This window comes from Suricata suricatta, chromosome 8 (genome assembly GCF_006229205.1).
Source record: "Suricata suricatta isolate VVHF042 chromosome 8, meerkat_22Aug2017_6uvM2_HiC, whole genome shotgun sequence".
Taxonomy (NCBI): Eukaryota; Metazoa; Chordata; class Mammalia; order Carnivora; family Herpestidae; genus Suricata; species Suricata suricatta.
In genome coordinates, this window is record NC_043707.1 from 48,429,574 (window position 1) to 48,450,848 (window position 21,275).

The following is a 21,275-nucleotide window of genomic DNA, read 5'->3' on the forward strand; positions in this document are numbered from 1 at the left end:
CCCTATGTCTCCATCCCTGACCTATGTTCATCCAGCTCCAAAGCCATCTAACTCATTCACTATATTGCAGATATATTTGAAAGTCAAATAAATACCTCAAATCTTCACCTCAAAACAGAACTCTTAATTCTACCACCGCCCCCCCTCCAATTTTTCCTCTATGCTAGTTTTCTGTGTCTTAGCAAACAATGGCACCATCAACCCAGAAGAACAAATTCAAAAGCTAGAAGTCATCAGAAGTTTCCGACTTCTTTTCACTTCTAACCCCCAGAGCCACTCCATTAGCAACTTTTGTCAGTTCTACCTCCAAAACATACCCCATACTGGGCACTTTTCTCCATTCCCATCACCTCCGCCCTAGTCTAAGCCAGCATCATTTCCCATCTGGAATTCTGTAACAGCCTCTGTCTCCCTGCATCCATTCTTGCCTCCTTCCTATTCCCACCATTTGCATGGATGCCAGAGTGAGATTTCAAACACAAACCAGATCACCAGTCTGTTTAGCCACCCCACCCCCAATGACTTCTTGTTGCACTTGGAGTAAAATCCAAACTTCCACATGTTTTAGCTTCAGCCATCTCTGACCCAAACCCGTTCACACCAGCCTCCTCACCAACCATGCGTCTACCTGTCCTGGTCAGCCAAAGGGTCTCTACCTCAGAGCCTTCTGCCTATCTGAACAGGAATCTTTGGTCCACTCGCTTGACTCTTAGATAGAATATGAATAAGTAAGAGAATGAAGGATTTTCCCCCTTATTTGTAGGGAAAATGGGAGATTAAAAAAAAGGATGAATGGAGGTCTCAGAGAAATGTTAAGCAGAAAAATGGAGAACCACAGAAATCTGACAGCAGTGAATTTATAGTAAAGGTTGAACCTGAAATGAAAATCAAAGCAATCCAAACACTGTTCATTAGATAAGGCTTCCCATGATTACCAAAGAGCAATGCTTAAAAAAAATGGATTACTATTCTAAGAAATGACTAGGTGATTCAAATACACTGTTTATTTGGAACAGCTTAATTATGACGAGGTTAGATAAGCCAAAAAGTTACTGCGAATCAGTTCATTCTTTTAACTATTATTCCATAATGTAACATTTCTAATCCTCCCCCCTTTTTGGTCTTCTCTCACAGGTATAAACAAGCAAAACCAAATGAGAGGGTGTTAATAGAAGCAGGAAACCAGGGTGCTGCTCAAGTAGAGAGATTACATTCGGGTCCTAAACTAATAAACACAAACCAAAAAGTCCCTGTTTTGTCTTGCCAAAAATAGATACTGAGGAAGGGAGACACGTCTATGATCAAAGAAGAAAGCCTGGAAGATATTTACAGGGATAAGACAGAAGACTCCCTGGTCCCAGGAGTGGCTTCTGCCAGACACTGAGGAGCTCCACCAACCCAGGGTCCATTTCAATGGGATCATGTTACGCCGTTTCTTAGTTCTATCACGGCACTTGGTCATTGCTGGATGGACGGAAACATAATTCATAATCAATACTATACAGTCTCATTTCTTACTGAACAAAAACATATCCAATGGGTTTATTAAGTATTTTTAAAAAATAGGTAAGGTGTGTTCCAAATGCCTTGTAATAAACATTGTACAAAAGCTTTGATGGGTTGTTACATAGGTGCCGAAAAGTCTTAGTGATATTTGCAGACGTTTAGAGTTAATGAACTTCAGGAAAATGCATCATTGGTTTTTTTTTTTCCCCCACTTAAGATAATATAGTACAGGCTCTAATATCTAAAATCCCGTAATCCAACATATTTTCATGAGTACACTCTATTTGGATAAAAGATAATGCCTCTGTGATTCAAATAGACCATCTGAGTCAACACTTTTTCTTTAACTCAAGATTATCTTTTTTTTTTTTAATTTGAAACTTTCCTGTAATATATGGTAGAGCTCACAGAGGTAACTATAAAATGCTAAGGACTCAGATTGCATTCTAATGCAATTAAAATAACAACCATTAAATTAGATATGATGATAGTCATAATAAAAATCACAGACCACAAGTTACAGCATACAGAGGTTTCTTAAGGTGGATATGAAATTAAAACACCTCATTTTCTGTTTCAAGGGACTACAAGATCTTAAGACTTGGCCAGGTAAAGCAGAAAGAACTAGACTCCAAGAATCACACCCAGGCCTATCAGGGCTGGAGCTGTACTCTCAATTATCACCCACAACCCTCGCTGAGATTCGGGACACAACACGGAGATGAACAGTTGCAAAGAAAAGGGTGAGGGACAGTTTCATAAATGTGATCTTTTATTTAAAATGTGCAAGTCATTCAAAAAATCATCATGCACTTTTAAAGCTGGAGACAAAATATTACAAATATCACTGAAATGTCGATTATAAAAGATTAACAAAGTATATGGGTTGGCATTCTTTAGGATTAATAATTAATAGTAAAATATATCGGATGTAGTGGTCATCATGGACTTCCTTGCCTCAAGAAACCAGAAGAACATCTGTAAGGGGACAGAATATTATGGTTCCCTCTTGGATCGGATTCCACGCAATTTTTTTTTTTTAAATTAAGCACAAATATCCTAAGTAGGCAGATGACTGTGGAATTACTGGAAGGTCACAGAAACACTGCTGAGCATATCTGTATTATCAAGCTGTATATAAACTTATGTCTTTTATTTAGGCAGAGTTTCACAGAAACTTGACATTTCAAGGGTATGAAAAACATTTACTGGGGGTTAATACAGTTGTCATTAAACAAGTAAGAGAAAAGATTCTTCATAATTAGCATTCCCACCCAGGCAGCCTTTGCTAAAAGCGTTAAGATTATTCCCTGACTTCTAAGTGATTTAATAAGTTTATTCATGAAGCTTAAAAATAGATCTATAGATCTTACAAATACAGCTCACATGTGAAAAAGTCTGTAACCAAAATGTCAATCCTATGAATAAATCCAGGCACTCAGGTTTCAACATACAAATCCTTAGTCAAAAGAACTGTAAATCCATATTTTCTGAATATATTCAAATTAATATTCACTAGCAGTCCTCTCTGAGGAGTCCGTGTACAGAAACACAGGTTATTAGATAAACCCTAGGGCATGCCAGCATGGGTGTGGCCAGGTAACCAGCTGTAAATCAATCAAATTGTCAACATTCCGCTGCCTCTTCCAAAAGGATAAGAGACTTTGCCAATCCCTTGCTAAAGTCAAGATATTACATGACTGTACTATTCTCTAATCCTGTAGTAATTACAGAATATCTTGTTCTTATAGATTCACGCTGATTCATGGTCATCATCCTATTCTTTTCTAAACACTTAAAATTTTTTATATTTTTTTCCATCTCTTCAAATTTAGCCAGTTTCAGGTTAAGGAAGTGGACTTGACTTTTCACAATCTACTTCATGCTTTCTTGGAAACTGGAACATCTGCCTCTCTTCTGTCTCCTGGTACTTTCTACATTCCCCATGATTTCATAAAGAATATTGACAATAACCCTGAGATAAAAATCTTTAGTGCTTTCAGCTCCCGGGAGGCAATTCAGTTGAGTTTTGAAAATGTACATTCGTTTAAAGTGAATGAAACTTTTACTACCTCCTCATTTTTTTAAATTTAATTTCCTCCATTTCGGGCTGTTTGTTTTGCTTTTACTGTTGGAAAAGTAATTCTGCTAGTTCAAGATTATGGAAGCAGAGTAAGAATGGTAAATGTCTGATTTCCGACTGCAAACAGCTAATGTTAACCTCTTCCAATGGTAAGCCTACTTCCTTTTTCCTTCCTGTTGCTCTTGCTCCAGACACAACCTTAAAAGCATTTTGTGCTCTCTGAAGTATCTTAGCTCCTTTTGAGCATTGGCCTGTTAGAGAAGAAAATTCTTAAATGTTTATTTCTTACAGTCTACTTAGCTCTGTATTAATATTATGTGCTTCTTCCTTTTGTCAATCATATGCAGCTTTTAAGAATTCTTTTTTTAAGTTTACTTATTTATTTTGAGAGAGAATTAGCATGAGCAGGGGAGGGGCAGAGAGAAAGGGAGAGAAAAAGTCAGAAGCAGGCTCTGTGCACTGTCAGCCTGGAGCCCTATGTGGGGCTCGATCTTATGAACCATGAGATCATGACCTGAGCTGAAATCGAGTCCACAGCTTAACCGACAGAGCCACCTGGTGTCCCAATCATATACATCTTCTAAAAACTGAGCTGCTCAGAGCACTACCCAGAAGAGTTCCTCACATAACTTTTCTTTTAGAAATCTCTAGTCTTGAAGGCCACACCTAGAGATACTATAAACTTTTAAAAATCTGTTTTCCTCAATGGCAAAATGTATGGGCATAACCACGTCCTGGTTCTTTACTATGGTGACTGTGTGACAGCCTAGTGACCTCCCCCAATCAACCATTACCATTACACCTGGCAGTGTATTTTATTGCACCCTCCACCTCGTGAGCCCTACAGTGGTAAGAGAAATACTTTTGTATTTTCAATTTTTTATTTGACCCTCTATATCCTTGAATACATGAAATTTTAGAAGGGAATTCTTATCTAATATAGCACTTAAAATTTTTTTAAATGTTTATTTCAGAGAGACAGAGACAGAGTAGGAGTGGGGGAGGAGCAGAAAGAGAGGGAGACACAGAATCTGAAGCAGGCTCCAGGCTCTGAGCTGTAAGCACAGAGCCCAACACAGGATCGAACTCATGAACTGTGAGATCATGACCTAAGCTGAAGTCAGATACCTAAATGACTGAGCCACCCAGGCACCCCTGATATAGCACTTTTTAATAATCCTTATACAATTTTATCCTAAACTGTTTCTTAAATCATGAAACTGATTTTCTTTTGACACTCAAAACACTAAATTTTAATTCCAGCAGCACGCTCTGTAAGTCTTTAAAACTAGATTTAATTATGTTTACACACTAATTCCTTAAATTCTGTTCTTTATTAACATTTTTAAATGGATTCACAAAATGGTATTTGGCTATCCTGAAATGCAAAATAAGGCTACATTAACCATTCAAATCTACTGTGTTCTAGCACCACTGGGGTCCAAGTCCAAGCACAAAGAAAGCTCAAAACCCTTCTGCCCTTTCTAGGGGGAAGATGTAGGAATGAGAAGAGAATGGGAAACAGAGAAGTGATCACTAGGACTGTTATTTTAGAAATGTTATTATGTATCTTACATGTCGTGTGTTTTCAGTATGCATGAAAACCTTTGAGGTTTCCACTTTACAGAGAAGGAGCTGAGGTATAAAGAGATGAAGCAACTTGGTCAAGGTCCCATCATTAAATGTAGCAAACTTGGGATCGGAACCCAGTCAATCCCGAGCCTTGTGCTCCAATGCCTGCCCCCATACCTATCCATCCATCTATCTGTATCTTTTGAGGAATCTCTTCTCTTGTAGAAGCTTATGAGAAGACGAGCAAACGAGAGCTCTCTCCTAAGAGCCTACCCTCCCCCGAAAGGGTTGTCACTATCCTAGAGAGGAGTTATGTACTGAGCCCTGAGTAGCACACACTTGCGGGTCAGGCAGTGAAGGAGAGGGCACCCAAGGAAACTTGAAGCCTCGAAAGGAAGATGAACATTAAAGAAGACATTGCTTTTTTTTTAAGTTTATTTTTTAAATTTATTTCTTTGGAGGGGCAAAAAGAGAGGGGGATAGGGGATCCGAAAGGGGCTCTGCACTGACAGCAGGAGCCTGATGCAGGGCTCGAACTCACGAATGGCAAGATCATGACCTTATCTGAAGTTGGAAGCTTAACCGACTGAGCCACCCAGGCATCCCAGAAGAAGGCGTTTCAAACACAAGAGCATTATGAAAGATCAGCACAGAACACTGTGGGAATCTCTGATATAGACACCAAGTCTGGGCAGTCTGGGAAGACAACCCTAAGTATGTTACGTTGGAGCTGAAACCTGAAGCCTAGATAAACAGGAGCCACCTGGGCCAAGAAAGGGGTGAGGAGGGAGATGAGGGAGGGAGTGGGACATGCAAAGTCACTCGAGGTGAGAAGGAACACAGTGCTTACAGGAACTAAGAGAAATCCAGTATAGCTGGTTCTTAGAAAGTGAGGAAGAGTTCACACAAGCCGAGACAAGAGCTCCAGGGACCAGTGAGTTGACTAGCACCTTACAACAATAAGAACATCACCTGACTTACATCCAACACCAAGGCCCTTAATAACTGCTATAAACTAACAATTACGTATATGTTCCTACTGGGCACCTCTATATTCTATATTTCAAATGCCATCTTATTTTTCTGATATGTTTTCTAAGAGCATATTCAAAGTTATAAAGTTGGAAGACCCATCTGTAAGTCTTTTTGATGTTTATTTTATTTATTTAGAGATAATGGGAGCACAAGCTGGTGAGGGGCAAAGAAAAGGGAGAGAGAATCCAATGCAGGGCTTGAACTCACAAACCGTGAGATCATGACCCGAGCTGGGACCAAGAGTTGGACACAACCTACTGAGCCAGCCAGGTGCTCCTTAGATCTCTGTAAATCTTTATGCCTCTGTCATTATAGGCAAATAGGACCTTAATGAATTTTTAAAATAGTTTATATAATTATATTCTTTTTTTTAATGTTTATTTTTGAGAGAGAGAGAGAGAGAGAGAGAGAGAGAGAGAGAGAGAGAGAGAGAGAGAGGCGCTAGTGGGGAGGGGCAGAGAGAGGGAGACAGAATCCGAAGCAGGCTCAAGGCTCTGAGCCATCAGCACAGGGTGTGAGGCAGGGCTCAAAGTCACAGTGAGGTCATGACCTGAGCCCAGCCAAATGAGCCACCCCGGCACCTCTATATAATTAAATTCTTACTCAGTCCCAACTCCAAAAAGCATGAAATACTCTGGAATCCCTTGAACCATTTCTGTTTTTACAACTGGTCCGTGTCCAGTATTCTCACGAGATACAGTTTGAAGAAACACAGATTTAAACAGTTGAGTAACTGCCATTTTCTGCAAAATACTGCTCCCACTCCACCAGCCGGGAGAAAGCTTCCTGCTCACGGAGGTCACATCTCCCAGCTTTATGGAGATTATCACTGACATACAACATAGGTAAGTTTAAGGTAAAGAATGTGATGAATTGATACACATACATGATGTGAAACTGTTATCGGGATAAGGTTACTCAGCACCTGCAGCCGTGCCCCGTGCCAGAACAGTCACCATTGTTCTGTGTGTGGTGATAAGACTTAACATCTATTCTCTTAACTTTCAAGTATATAATACAGTGCCAATAGTTCTGGTTATCCTGTTAGGTACAGTCACAATAGCCACAGTCACCATGTTAGTTACAGCTGCCCAGAACTTACTCATCTTACTGTTGGATGTTTGTACCCACTGACCAACATCTCTCCATTTCTCCGACCTACAGCCCCTGGCAACCGCCATTCTACACTCTATTTCTAGGAGTCTGGCATTCTTAGAATCCACAAATAAGAGAACATAGAGGATTTGTCTTTCTTGGTTAGAAATCACATATTTGCCCATATTACAAATTATGGCAGTAGTACATTGTTAGGATGGGAGCGTCCGTTCCCCATCTGTTCCTGGAAGCAGCCCTCGTAACTACGTGGGTCAGATTTCATCTCACGGCCTGGGGTCCTACCTCACTGGCCTTTTGAGGTCATGTCTGCTGCTACGCACCTGGTTCTTGCCCTGTACACCCTGGAAAAGTTTTTTCTCCCTCCTTTTTTTCCTTCCTTTCTTCCTTCATCTCCTTCCCTCTCTATATTATTATTTTTAATGGATTTACAATCAGAAGAACTGAGAGCATGACTAAAGAAACAATTATTTGGTGTACGCATCCTGTGTATTGAAAAAAATCTCTGAACTGTACCTAACTAAATATATTCATCCCTAAAAGCCTAACACTGCTCATTACACGTAGAATTCAATGTTAACGCAGCATAGAAATTGCTTCATTATATCCAAATGATGTATAAGTAAAACACATTCTCATGCCCTTTTAAGTTTTTATGGTTTTTATTTAACTAAAGCAAGTATCTCAGTGTAGGATAGATTTGCAATAATAAGCATTTCTCTAAAAAAAAATCCCCCCAAAAAACAAAAAACTCTGACGCCAGGCCAGGGATCTGAACTGTAAGGTAGAAGAGTCGGTCCATCAGGGGGAAATGCTGCTGTGTCTCCACGCACCTTACTTACCCCCGAGGCACCTCACCAGCCCTGTTAACACCCTGCCCTACCTTTCCAACCTCCACCTCCAGCCACTGCCCGGACTCGGATCGGTTTTGTCTGCTCTAGCTGGCGCCCCACCGGCTTGTCTAACTGTCAGAGCAAAGGGCCTGCGCGCTGGCCACCTGTCCACCTGCTCTTTGAAGCCCAGGGCCAAGGGGAACTCTGAAGTCAGCATAGGAAGCTCCTGCTTTCATCTCTCCCCCCCACTGGGTCTCGCTACAGAACAGTGGGGCGCACTTGGCCTCCCTCACTGGTCTTAAGCCTGTGGGAAGTCACGAACTATGTTCTGTGCATCTCCATTCTCCGCAATGCCTAGCACAGTACTGAGTAAACACTTCTGTTACACACCCCAAACTGGCGCTTTAAATACTGTGGTTGCTGTATGGGTAGACTTTTAAATGGAATGCATCTCAGAAAAAATACTTTTCCTGTAATTCTCAAAGACAAAGAAATCCTTTCAGTAAGCAGCATCATTAAAAATAATTTTCGGAGGTGCCTGGGTGGCTCAGTCAGTTAAGCATACAACTCTGATCTGATCTCACAGTTTGTGAGTCCCAGCCCCAGGCTGGGCTCTGTAGGCAGCGTGGAGTCTGCTTGGCATTCTGTCTCTCCCCTTCTCTCTGCCCCTCCCCCAGTCGTGCTGTCTCTCTCTCAAAATAAAGCTTTAAAAAATGTTACAAAAGTAATGTTTTCAGTATAAAAATGTGGTCAAATGCTCATGAAATAAATGGGAAAAGCAAATCATGACACATATTCGTTGTGACCTCAAACTGAAACAATCTCAGGATATGCAAAATAAAAAACTAAGGGATGTATATAAGACCAACTCATACTTAAATACTTAATACTTATGAGTATTACTGCAGGGTCTAATTATTGGGTAATTTTTTTTTAATGTTTATTTTTGAAAGAGAAAGAGACAGATTGTGAGTGGGGGAGGGGCAGAGAGAGAGAGAGAGAGGGAGGGAGACAGAGAATCTGAAGCAGGCTCCAGGCTCTGAGTTGTCAGCACAGAGCCCCATACGGGGCTCGAACCCACAAACCATGAGATCATAACCTGAGCTGAAGCTGGATGCTTAACTGACTGAGCCAGCCACCCCGGCATCTCTGCTGGGTGATTTTTAAAATATTTTCTTTAAAAACTATTTTCTGCATGATTTTTGCATATTCAAATTTTCACAGTGAAAACCTTTTTTTATAATGAGAACAAATTTTTAGAAAGTAGAGACTCTATTTTCAAAAACTGTACCTTTCAAAGGTCATTAATGGAAAAGGAAGCCTGACCCAGTGGACCATTATGACAAAAATGAACTTTGTGCCAAAGTTCTATATGAATGCTGAAATTATTTGTGCAGGGTTTCCTTTAGTCATTTGTTTTTAATCAGTATTATTTTCACCATAGTGGGTTAAATTGCAACCATATTGCATTTAGCTGAAACTCAATTGATAAACAAGCTATAGAACTAAAATCTACATTTGAGAAGAAAGAAGTCATCACTCTGGAAAAGACATGACAAATGCACAACTTTCCCTTAAAAAGTCATGTGTCAGGAAGAGCAAAGTAAAATGAGCCTTCCTAGGAGAACAGAGTGGAAAAAATAAAGAATAAATCATCAAAAGTGGGTCCTTTTCTTTTTAAAGCCTTTATTTGATGGGATCATGTAGATTTAGTACTTAAAGAAAAACAGTATTTGTAAAGTGCTGTCCGGTGGCTATTTACAATTTTTTCTTTGTGACACTCCTGTCAGGAGTCATTAGCAAACCTGTCATAAGGCCAGATAACCAGTGCCTGGCTGGCACACCAGTATCTGAATCACAGTATTAATGCTTCATCCTTTTGACAAGAGGGTACAAAGCCATCTACTGTGCCCTGTCATTTTCCCTGAAAACAGAATAAGTGGGTTCAGTAGTCTTTGCAAATCAAAGTTATGTGCTTCAATGTCCCAGACGTGAGACGGAAGATCTGTTACCAAAGTTTCATTACAACAGCTGATAGAGACAGCTGAAAGGGAATACAGGTGTCCTTGATTAGAAGTAGAACCAAAACAGTGACCCTTAGAGAAGTGACATTGTATTTTTAAGGTACATGGTTATGGGAACAATCTCAACCTCTGGATTCAGAGAGTAGGCTAAGAATTAATCACTATTTAGGGACACCTGGGTGGCTCAGTCGGTTAAGCAGCTGACTTCAGGTCATGAACACACGGTTCGTCAGCTTGAGCCTGGCGTCGGTCTCTGTGCTGGCAGCTCAGAGCCTGGAGCCTGCTTCAGATTCTGTGTCTCCCTCTCTCTGCCCCACCCCTGCTCGCTCGCTCTCTCTCTCTCTCTCTCAAAATAAAGACATAAAAAAGTATTAAAAAAAGAATTAATCACTATTTAAAAAGCAATTTAATAGCCTCTCCTTTTCTTTTTTTTTTAAATACAGGAATTTATACTGATCCTTAGAAATTTTCTAAAGTAAACGGTTAAAGGTCCTACGAATTCTAGTATACACTGAAAGTGATCGGACTCTGGAAAGAATCAACATTCATTAAACAAAATTATTTAAGTGTTTCCCATCTACATCTCTCATCTCCATGTTTACCCAGTAATATATTAAAAAAAATTTTTTAAATGACCCTCACAAAATATGTTTATGAAAAATGTCAAAATTCCAAAAAACATTTTTGGGGATAAATGGCCACTTCTATGTGTATCCCTCTATTCATATTTCTCCACTAAAAATCCTCTCCCCCCACTCACCCTACCTGTAAGGCTGAGTGAATCAGGACCTTCCGGAAAAGGTCAACATAAAAGAAATGTCAGAAGATCTCCAGTCTCCCATTTCCCATTGAAGGACAGGAAGGAAAGAGAAAAGAAAGACATCAGTACCGCTACACTAAACCAATGGCAAGAAATTTATTCCAAAAGACAATGGAATTTCTATAAATTCCAACATCAATTAGTCAGAATTAAGAAACTGCACTTTAAAAACCACAACCAAGGGTACAAAATGTCATTATTTAGCTTGATAGCCCTGAATTTCAGTTTAAGTACCGAAAGAGAGTCTTCTGGACCATGGCAATAGAAGTCACTTTTACAAAAAGAAAACTTCTCTAAGACAGAACAAAATGAGGAATAATCAAAATTGGAAGGAAAAAACACTATATTGCAAACCTGAAACTAATATCACACTGTGTATGAATTCTACTAGAATTAATTTTAAGTTGAACAAATTATGGATTATCCATTCGAATGAAAGCTGTGGAGCTATAAAAAAAAGAAATCAGAAAGACCCTAGATAAAAATTAATCTAAAAAAGAAAGGAAAAAAAGTGAATTTCTGTCCATTCAACATGAACTTTAAAGGCTACAAAACAATTTGGACTAAACGGAGAAAATACCCGAAGCTGACAGCTCTAAGCTTGTGAGCACAACACACAAAACATTCGGATGGGCCCCCAATATCACCCACACTCGCAGGGTCTCCTAACAGCACTAAAGGAAGACCGTGGGGGCCAAGCACGGCCATTTTTCTTTTGTCCTAGGATCTTCAGCGGGAGGTGTGATGGCGGTGGGCTGCAGAACTGCGGACCCGAGTGACTTTGGGAGTGGAATGACGCGTGTTGATCTCCAAAACACAACGTGTGGGAGCTGCTGCTCCCCCTTCCTAAGAGCAGGAGACAAAGTTCGGAGAGAAACAGTGACAAAGTTCCCAAAATGCAGCTGCCCTCTGCTCTGGCTCCCTCCCTCCCACGCCTCACCAGACATCTGACGCTACAGGGGACAGATGCTTCTACATCAAGCTGGAGAGTTCGTGTGCTAATGGTCAAAGCCGAGAGGAACCCAGGGACATAGGAAAGGTACCAAAGAAACAGCACTGATGGGCTTTAAGCAGAGAAATAATAAGAGCAGACTGTCATATTAAAAAGTAACTGGAGAGTATACAGGGGAAGGAGTCAAAAATAGCTACAGGGCATGCAGTTAAAAGGTGAGGGTCAGTGTCCAGGAGAGAGATGATTTAGATCAAGTGGAGAAGAAAAGCAGATGCATTGGAGATTCACTGTCTATACCCACATGTATGAAGAGTTTTTCAACACCAGACACTATCCTTAGAAGAAGTTGTCTTCTATTTGAACCCTGCAAAGTCTCAGATTCCAGAATGACCTACAAAGTATTTTATTAAAAAAAAAATACAAAGTATTGTCTGGAAAAGACACGTTAGGCAGAACCAACAACAACTGTTTCCAGAGATAATCCGACACAACTGCTAGAAGAGGTGGGGTGGCAGGGGCAGGGGGGTGGTCAGATAAAAAGCAGAGCAAATAAAGTGAGAAGATTCAGTAATTAGTCCTTGGGGTATTACCTCACAGTTGCATGTGGTAGATGTGACTGTCAAGCAATCTTTCAAAGATCACTTGAAAAAAAGTGACTCAGTCCATGCTTAGGGTATGAGATCATGAATATGTGCCAACAGAAACAGTGAGGGAAAAAATTCTACCCTAAGTCTACTTGTGGCTGGGACAGTATTCTACACGGATTTTAAAAACACAGTATCCCAAGCTTGAAAACCGTGTTAGATGACTCACCCCTGTGCTGACAAAATACTCAAGATGGATGGTGAAGAGCTGGAACAGAACTTTTACATGAAATAGTGGGAAAGGTCGTTCTAAATTTTAAGTGTATATAACTAGGGGCGCCCGGGTGGCTCAGTCAGTTAAGCATCCGACTTGGGCTCAGGTCATGCATGATCTAGCGGTTCATGAGTTCGAGTCCTGCGTTAGGCTCTGTGCTGACAGCTCAGAGCCTGGAGCCTACTTCAGATCCTGTGTCTCCTTCTCTCTGGCCCTCCCACCTCATGTTCTGTCTCTCTCTCAAACATACACATGTATGTAAAATGTATATGTATATGTATATATGTATATGTGTGTATACATATAACTAAATTAGACATTAAAAGTAGAAATTTGATTCTAGCCCTAAAAGTTTCAATTCATATTGCTTAACCAAAGGATTTTTTTAAGTGTCTCTTTAAAAACCATGGGATAGCTTAACTCTAGGGTCTCCCAATATCTGGATTTACATGATATTATGAACAGAACCCTAAGTCTTGGTGATCTATTTGATGGGAAGAGTCAGGGGAAAAGAGACAAAAAAAGATCACCAGGTTTCTAACTTGAATCACCACGTGAATTTGAGTTCCACTTAAACAAAATAAGCAGAAGGGGAAGGAATAGTTTTGGGAATTGAAACAAGGAATTAGGTTATGATTTGGGGCATGTTATTTGAGGTGACAGCGAGGCAGACACCATGTGAAAATATCAAGGCATCGGAATGGAGAGCTATAGACTGGGAGTCCTCAGCTCACTGGGATTAACTGAAAAAAATGTGGCCTTGGTTCAGGTGTGGGGCAATGAGAATTCTAGGCACTACTGATGGGGAAGTAGCAACGAGCTTTCTCAAAAGCATTATGGCAATAACTGTAATATGTAGTTGTGTCTCTTTGATGGAAGGGTTCTACTAAAGCTCTGTTCACACAGAAACATAAACAAAAGTATAAGAGAGTGTTCACTGCAGCCTTGTCTATAAGGAAGTTAGAAGTCCAACTACAGGCAACCGGTGAGGAAACCAGAAACGATGAAACACATCTTCAAATACTGACGTATAATGGAATCCAACCACACTGCTGAGTAACAGAGGAAGCAGCAGAAGAGCAGTCAGTGCAAGGGCCACTTAGGAACTAGGTGCACATTTGTTACGTGTCTGTATGCAAAACTATATTCTAAAATGTGCTCACATCTGGATGGTGAGATGTTAAATGATGTTTACCCTCAACTTTTGTCATTTTCTATGTTGTTTGAGAGGTTGATTTTAAAAACCCCAATGTATACCATGTTTTAGAAGTCTATAAAGCTTTTTCTCCCTTTTTCTTAAGTGTTTAAGACTTAGAGCACAATACAGTCTTGGAGGTAAACAATAAAAACAGGAGAGGAAGGCCACCCTGGCTGGGTACAGCTGGCTTTCAAATTTCAGGGCTGCGTAAGCAGAAACACAGTCAAAGTTGGAGCACCATCCCAGACTCGAGACCGAACAATTAGGCTAGAGAAGTTAGTTCTGACTGACGTGTGCCTGTCATTTGGTTACTGGAATGAATAGGGTGACTGGGTGTTTAACAGGTCACTCGCACAACTGGTTTCCGAACCCTGGCCCAGGGATTGAGTATGATATCTCGATTTAGGACCAGTTTCTACTCTAAGACCACATCTTAAAGATTAGTAAATTACACTGAAACAGGAGAAAAACAATTAAATATCCTGACTACAACAAAAATATTTCCCATAAGAAAGAAAAAAAAATAGGAGAGAGGTCAGCCTCTCCCTTAAAGCAAATAAACCTGAAAGACAGGAAGGTGATTAAAAAAAAAACCCAACTCAGCACTGTGCTCGTGTTGAGGCTGTCAAAACCACAATGCAGTGCCTGCCTTGGTGTTAAGGTGTCTCAGACCACGATAAACAAAAAACTACAAAACTCGGCTAAGAGACGTGTATGGTGCACAAGAGTATGCAGCCACGACGAAATAAGTAATTGTCTTTGATGGAAAGCCAGTTAATCTAGGCTGGAGGATGGAAAAGGGAACACGGTAGGGATTCCAGGCATTCCAGTGCATGGGGATAAAGAGCAGAGAGGCAGTGGATTATAAAGTGGGACACGTGGGTAACAAAAGGTTTTGCTCGGGACCCTAAAGTGTTGGAACATTACTCTGCAGTAAAGAAGTCACTAAAAATGCTACCAAGGGAGCACAACACACCCAGATGTGTTTTACATGGATCACTCTGGCAACAATGTGGACTGCAGAGACCAGAGAACAGCTGAAGGGCACTGAGACCAGCAAAGAATGGATTTAGCCACAACCCAATTAATACCGGCACCAGAAGCAGTGATAGCAGAATGAACATAGCAGAAAACTGGATTGGGGAACTAGCAGGCTGACTCGAGAAACATGCGCTGAACCTAAGAAATGAACCAAGACATGAAGTGAGTGCTTGTACATTTGCAGAGTGCTATAATTCAAACTTCAAATTACAGCGGTCCCTGAAGGAGAAAAAAATGAATAATTAATAAACAAGGAGTGTAGCTGAAAACCTGAAAAATTTAAAAGATATGAGACTGGTAATAGAAAGGGTTACCATTGTCTCAAGGAAAAGAAAACAGTAGTAGCATCAAAAAGACACAAATTGAAACTCTTTTAGTTTTTTATTGGGGTGGGGAGAGCTCTAAGTTTCCTAAAAGAAAGGATATTTAAAGAGTCAAAATCAAGGGGCGCCTGGGTGGCTCAGTCAGTTAAATGTTAACCTCGGCTCAGCTCATGATCTCAGTTTCCAAGTTCCAGCCCCATGTCAGGCTCTGCGTTGACAGCTCAGAGCCCTGAGCCGGCGTCAGATTCTGTGTCTCTCCCTCTATCTGTCCCTCCCCAGATTGCTCGTGTGCTCACTTTCCGTCAAAAATAAACATAAAAAATTTTTTTTTTAATTTTTTTCTGTTCTTAATTTATTTTTGAGAGACAGAGACAGCGTGAGCAGGGGAGGGTCAGAGAGAGAGGGAGACACAGAATCTGAAGCAGGCTCCAGGCTCTGAGCTAGCTGTCAGCACAGAGCCCGATGCGGGGCTTGAACCCACAAACATGAGATCATGACCTGAGCCGAAGCCGGACGCTCAACCGAGTCACCCAGGTGCCCCAAAAATTTTTTAATAAAAAGAAAATAAAGAATCAAAATCAAGACAGATTAAGGTGACAACTCCCAGGTGAAAGACAGGATGTGACTTGCTTGGCAACACACAAGAGAGTTGGAGGTGGTGGTTAAAAAAAAGGGTTTTTTTCATCCAACCATCTTTTCTTCAGAAAACAATGAAAGGAGAAACCCAGAAGTCTAGGACTGAAGGTAAAAGATAACCTCGTAATTTAGAACTACTGCTGGCAAAAGCTATAACATACTGCTACCGTGATGGAAAAAATAAACAGGTGATGTGACTCATGAAGACGAAAACGGAAGACCAAAGCAACCTAACAAGACCAATAAATACTGGAAGCAGGCACAATCCACAAACTACCTTATTTTTCATGGTAGAAAGTCAAAAATTACTGCTTTACAGAAAAATATAAATTGATCACAATTAGGTTGGAAAAAGTCTGTGGTAAATTCAATACTAACATCAATTCTTCTTTGCAGCTCCTCAAAAACCTATATCAATATATCACCTTGTTACCAACATTTGAGGCACTTTTATAATACACACAATTAGAATTAATGTTTCACTACTTTTCAACAAATAATAGGATTCATTTGTGCCTTAACCTCAGTAAATTTCACATACACTTTGTTAAACTTTCTATCTAAAACTAAAACCAAGTCCATTTTTGGTGCTCTTGAAAATATTGTCCATCCTACTTAAGAAAAGGATCAGCAGATGACAAAAACCAACACTTAAAAGAAAATAAAAAAAAATTTTTTTTTAATGCTTATTTACTTTTGAGACAGACAGAGACAGAGACAGAGACAGAGTGTGAGGGGCAGAGAGGGAGGGAGACACAGAATCTGAAGCAGGATCCAGGCTCTGAGCTGTCAGCACAGAGCACAGAGCCAGACATGAGGCTCGGACCCATGAACCACAAGATCATGACCTAAGATAAAGTCAGATGCGTATCTGACTGAGCCACCCAGATGCCCAAAGAAAATTATTCTTAATCATCAAGAGCTTTCAAAGAGTCAGACAGATCTCATAAGACAAATTAGCAAAACATTAAATACTTGTTAGTGATAAGATCAAGATACCTTAAGTTTTTGTTGTTTTTACAATTAAAAACAATAAAACTAGAAAAAGCCAAAACACAAATACTTAGCTACACTGTTTCTAACTATGAAGACAAATATACACATTAATAATAACTGAAAGGGAATTTGCAGACATGAAAATGTTCAGTTCTGTTTCTGGGAAGCTGTGTATATTTATAATATAAAAATTTAATGAAAAACTGAGATACAAAGATTCATAGTTGGCCCTATAAAAATGAAACATACGGTTTTTCTTATCAAAGAGTGAATAATAGTTAAGTAGGAAGGAAGTTATATGATAACTATTTTAACTAAATTATCTAGTCAATTCAGTTAATAATTAGAGAAACCAAACTGATTGTCAAAATAATGATTTCCAATTATTTTAGCCATAATTAGATACTTGTCATTAAACAACAGTGTATGTATTAAACATTTTTAAGTAACAACTCTATATCAGTGGTTTAAGTATTTTTGTAAAAACCAGAATTCTATCTTTAAAAAAATTTATGAGCAATTCCTAGCATAAAAATAGATAAGACTCAAGAGTCCATTTTGAAATGCACTGCTTTACCAATTATAGATTTACTAGACTAATACATATTGAGATCATTTTAGTTCCTCGAGAGGGCCTCACTATGTATGACCTCTTAAAGGGGGAAACAGAGATTTCTATTAATAGTGTGTTATGTATTAAGGCTTCCCAGGGGCGTCGGTTAAGTGTCCGATTTCGGCTCAGGTCATGATCTGACTGAGGCTTGTGGGTTAAAGTCTCACATCAGGCTCTGCGCTGACAGCTCAGAGCCTGGAGCCTGCTTCGGATTCTGTGTCTCCCTCTCTCTCTGCTCCTTCCCCACTGGCAGGCGCTCTCTCTCTCTCTCTCTCTCTCAAAAATGAATAAATGTTAAAAAAAATTTTTTTTAATGAGGCTTCCCATAAGCTTCGTTAATTCAGTCTAAGACGGTATGCTGCTCTTTCCCCCTATATAACTTCTGCTTAACAATATAATTCTATTTTATAAACTGAAAAGGGGGGGGAAGTCACTAGAAAACAAATGGCAAAAGAAATGATTAAAGCATAGGAAAAGAAATACAATGACCTTTAAGCTTCTAAAAAGATATTCAACTTCACTCATAACAAAGATAAATGCTAATTAAAACACTAAGATAGCATTTTTTACCCATCCGACTGATGAAACACTCACCACCGTTGCTGCGGTTGTGGAAAAAACGGGCATTTTTATACACTGTGGGGGGTGCAGCGGCAAACCAAGAGTGCAGTGGTGGAAAGAGGCCATGCCAGGTGCCCGCAATAAGGAAGAATATTGTCAACAAAGATTTTAGGAACCAAAACTCCAAGCTGACTTGCTTACCATCATTTTTTTTTTTAATGTAAGCAATGAAATATCCCTTAAGAAAACCTTTGGTTGTTCGTAATTCTGAATAAATGGTGTAGCTGCTGTTGTGTTAAAAACATCATGCAAGCTCAAATTAGACCTCTGTATGACTTATTTCTTAAACCCGGAGTTGTATATGGAAGTTGATCTGGAGAACTCCCAGTTTAGTCTCTGATATACATGAGCTTGATCCTACACATTCATTTCAGAAATTAAATTTGTTATGTTTTGAAATGGTTCAAGCTCCACTTCTGCAGTCTGTCTTGAGCCCTGTGATCTACTACATATTCCTGTGTTCAAACAATAGATTCCAAGTAAACAAGGACAGCTGCATGCTATTTCTCCTTTCTAGGTTATCTTTTTTTTTTTTTCCCCTGGTAGGAAGTCTTAGATGAGTTAATCAGACCCAAAAATATTTCCAGACAGCTGGAATCAGGGTCGCACAATGAACAGTAAAACACAAAGCTTTAAAAACAGTTATTTAAAGAACAGTTCACGGAAACTGTGGTTAAGGTCATTAACTACACAACAACAAAATGTAAGGAAATGGACATTTACACAGAAAAAAGAATCACATTTCAAAGAATGGTAGGAGAGACAACAGGAGATGTGGCTATTACGAGAAGAAACCAAAAGGGGCAATGTTTATTTGAATGCCTGGTTGTAAACTAGCAGATCACGTTCACGATCATTCAGTCATTTTCTCGCCGTGCTTCAGAACACGAAAAAGTTCAGGAGCTGTTTTGGGGTTATTTTCTTTTAATCAAATGTAATAGAAATTAAAGATAAATTTTCTGGCAGAGATATTTTAGTACACATTTTCTATAATACATTTATTTTTAATTTACTAGCATGATTATATAATCAAATATTCAATAATAGAAAATAATTTGTTTCCATGTTGTTTCCACCATTATTAGAGTTCGTTTTATTTCATGGCTATTACTGAAAACAATTTTATTATATAGAAGAGGTATGTATCCAAAATTACCTGTTCCAGGCATCAAATAATACCAGGTTTGTCACTGCAGAGTCTAAAATGATACAACTAGGGTGGAAGAAGAAAAAAACACCAGGGACCGTTTGAGTTATAGTTATATAATAACAAACATAAACTCTGGGCGGCTAAGCCAGAAATGAATAGAAATGGCTACCCGCCATGAAAGTGGTGAAAGGGCTAAGGTAGGGGGTACAGATAGAAAACAGAAGCAAAATTCTAACTATACTTTTTAATAGTTTGATTTCTGCACCATTCAAATGTTTTTATACACTCGAGAGGATAAAACTAAAAAATCTAAATCAGCAAACCTTAACACTGAAAACAAGTGGAAATAAAGAAATTTAATTGCATATCAGGTTGGTAACATAACCACATGAAGACAAAAAATATTTCAAGCTACTTATGGACATAGTACTCTGGCATGTATATATATATATACAGGTATATATATGGACATATTCTAAAGATAGTAAAATTGCAAAGAAGTCTTAAAGTCACATAATGGTTGGAGTATTAGTTTATGTAATTTTGAACTCATTTTATTTGTACTGTTAGATAAAACAAATAGGTAGTTATGGAAATATAAGGAACCAATATCATTGATGCAAGACAGAAAACACCATAATGGATTGTGGTTTTAAATATGCACAGGTATCAACATGAAGCCATGGCTTTAAAAATATACATGCATATACACACATAACTAGAAAAGTAGTATATGTACATGACCTAATTATATCTACTACAGATCCCAGTAGCAATGAACATCTTTAATGAGCAGATCTTTTTTTTTTTTTTAAGTTTATGTATTTTGAGGGAGGGAGGGAGAGAGTGAGAGAGAGAACACACATACATGAGAGCAGGGGAAAGAGAGGGAGAGGGAGAAGGAGAGAGAGAGAGGGAGAGAGAGAGAGAGAGAAATCCCAAGCAGGCTCCACACTGTCAGCACAGAGCCCGATGCAGGGCTCAAATTCACGAACCATGACATCATAACCTGAGCTGAAACCAAGAGGCAGACCCTTAACTGACTGAGCCACCTGGGTGCCCCGTCTAATGCTCAGATCTTGCTTTCTAAATACGCTTCTCCATTAAAAGGATCCAAGGCTCCGGCAGGGAAAGTGTAAGTGACCCTAGGTTATTATGTTTTTCTAAAAAGTAAGGGAAAAAAACTAATGAAAGGCTGCCAGAGAGCCAGCTTGGAGAGGCTCTCACCAGCCACTTAAGAGAAATTGAACATCAGAAAGAGTTAACAGTTATAACTGTTTATAACAAATAAAAAAAAATCCATGAGTACATAATGATACTCTAAAAAAAGAGGCGGGGAGGGGAAAGGGGGCACGTGTAACCAGGGGTGGACACTGGAAGACCCATCCCCCTGTCCTCCAAACTTCACATTAAAAGTAAAGAATTAAGCATTTATTCTGTCTTTTGGGGGAAAGAACTAATGTTCATCTCCAGAAGAAAAGAAAAAGTTCTTTACATCAACTAAAAGATGTAGAAGAAATGACAGAATTAGCCACCCCCAGTGAAATAACTGGTTCAGGCAAGAATGATCAGTAGATGCTAAGCCCTTCGATATGAAATTATTGCCTCAAAGATTAGGTGCTAATTTCAGATGGGAAAAGAATACTGTGACACAGAAAAGATCAGATTTAGTACTGTTAATAGTCTGACAATCTGACATCCTCCTGATGCAGTACATTATGAAGTTTTCAGTACCACCTATAATGTATCCATATTCTAGTCCAAAATTTTAATCATAATAGAATCAAGCCACTAGACTATATTCCAGTTTACAGGAACTATAAAGGACAGAGGAACAAGATAAATGATACTACAAAGAAACAATGAGAGAGTTTAGAATACTTGGGTTTCTTAAGAAGTTA

The 21,275-nt window shown here is 39.3% G+C and overlaps 1 protein-coding gene across 1 annotated transcript in view; it reads right to left on the reverse strand.

Annotated features, from left to right (window-relative positions):
* Positions 1-21,275, reverse strand: part of MAGI3 (membrane associated guanylate kinase, WW and PDZ domain containing 3) — a 234,503-nt gene that overhangs the window by 97,650 nt on the left and 115,578 nt on the right. The gene's annotated exons all lie outside the window — the stretch shown is intronic.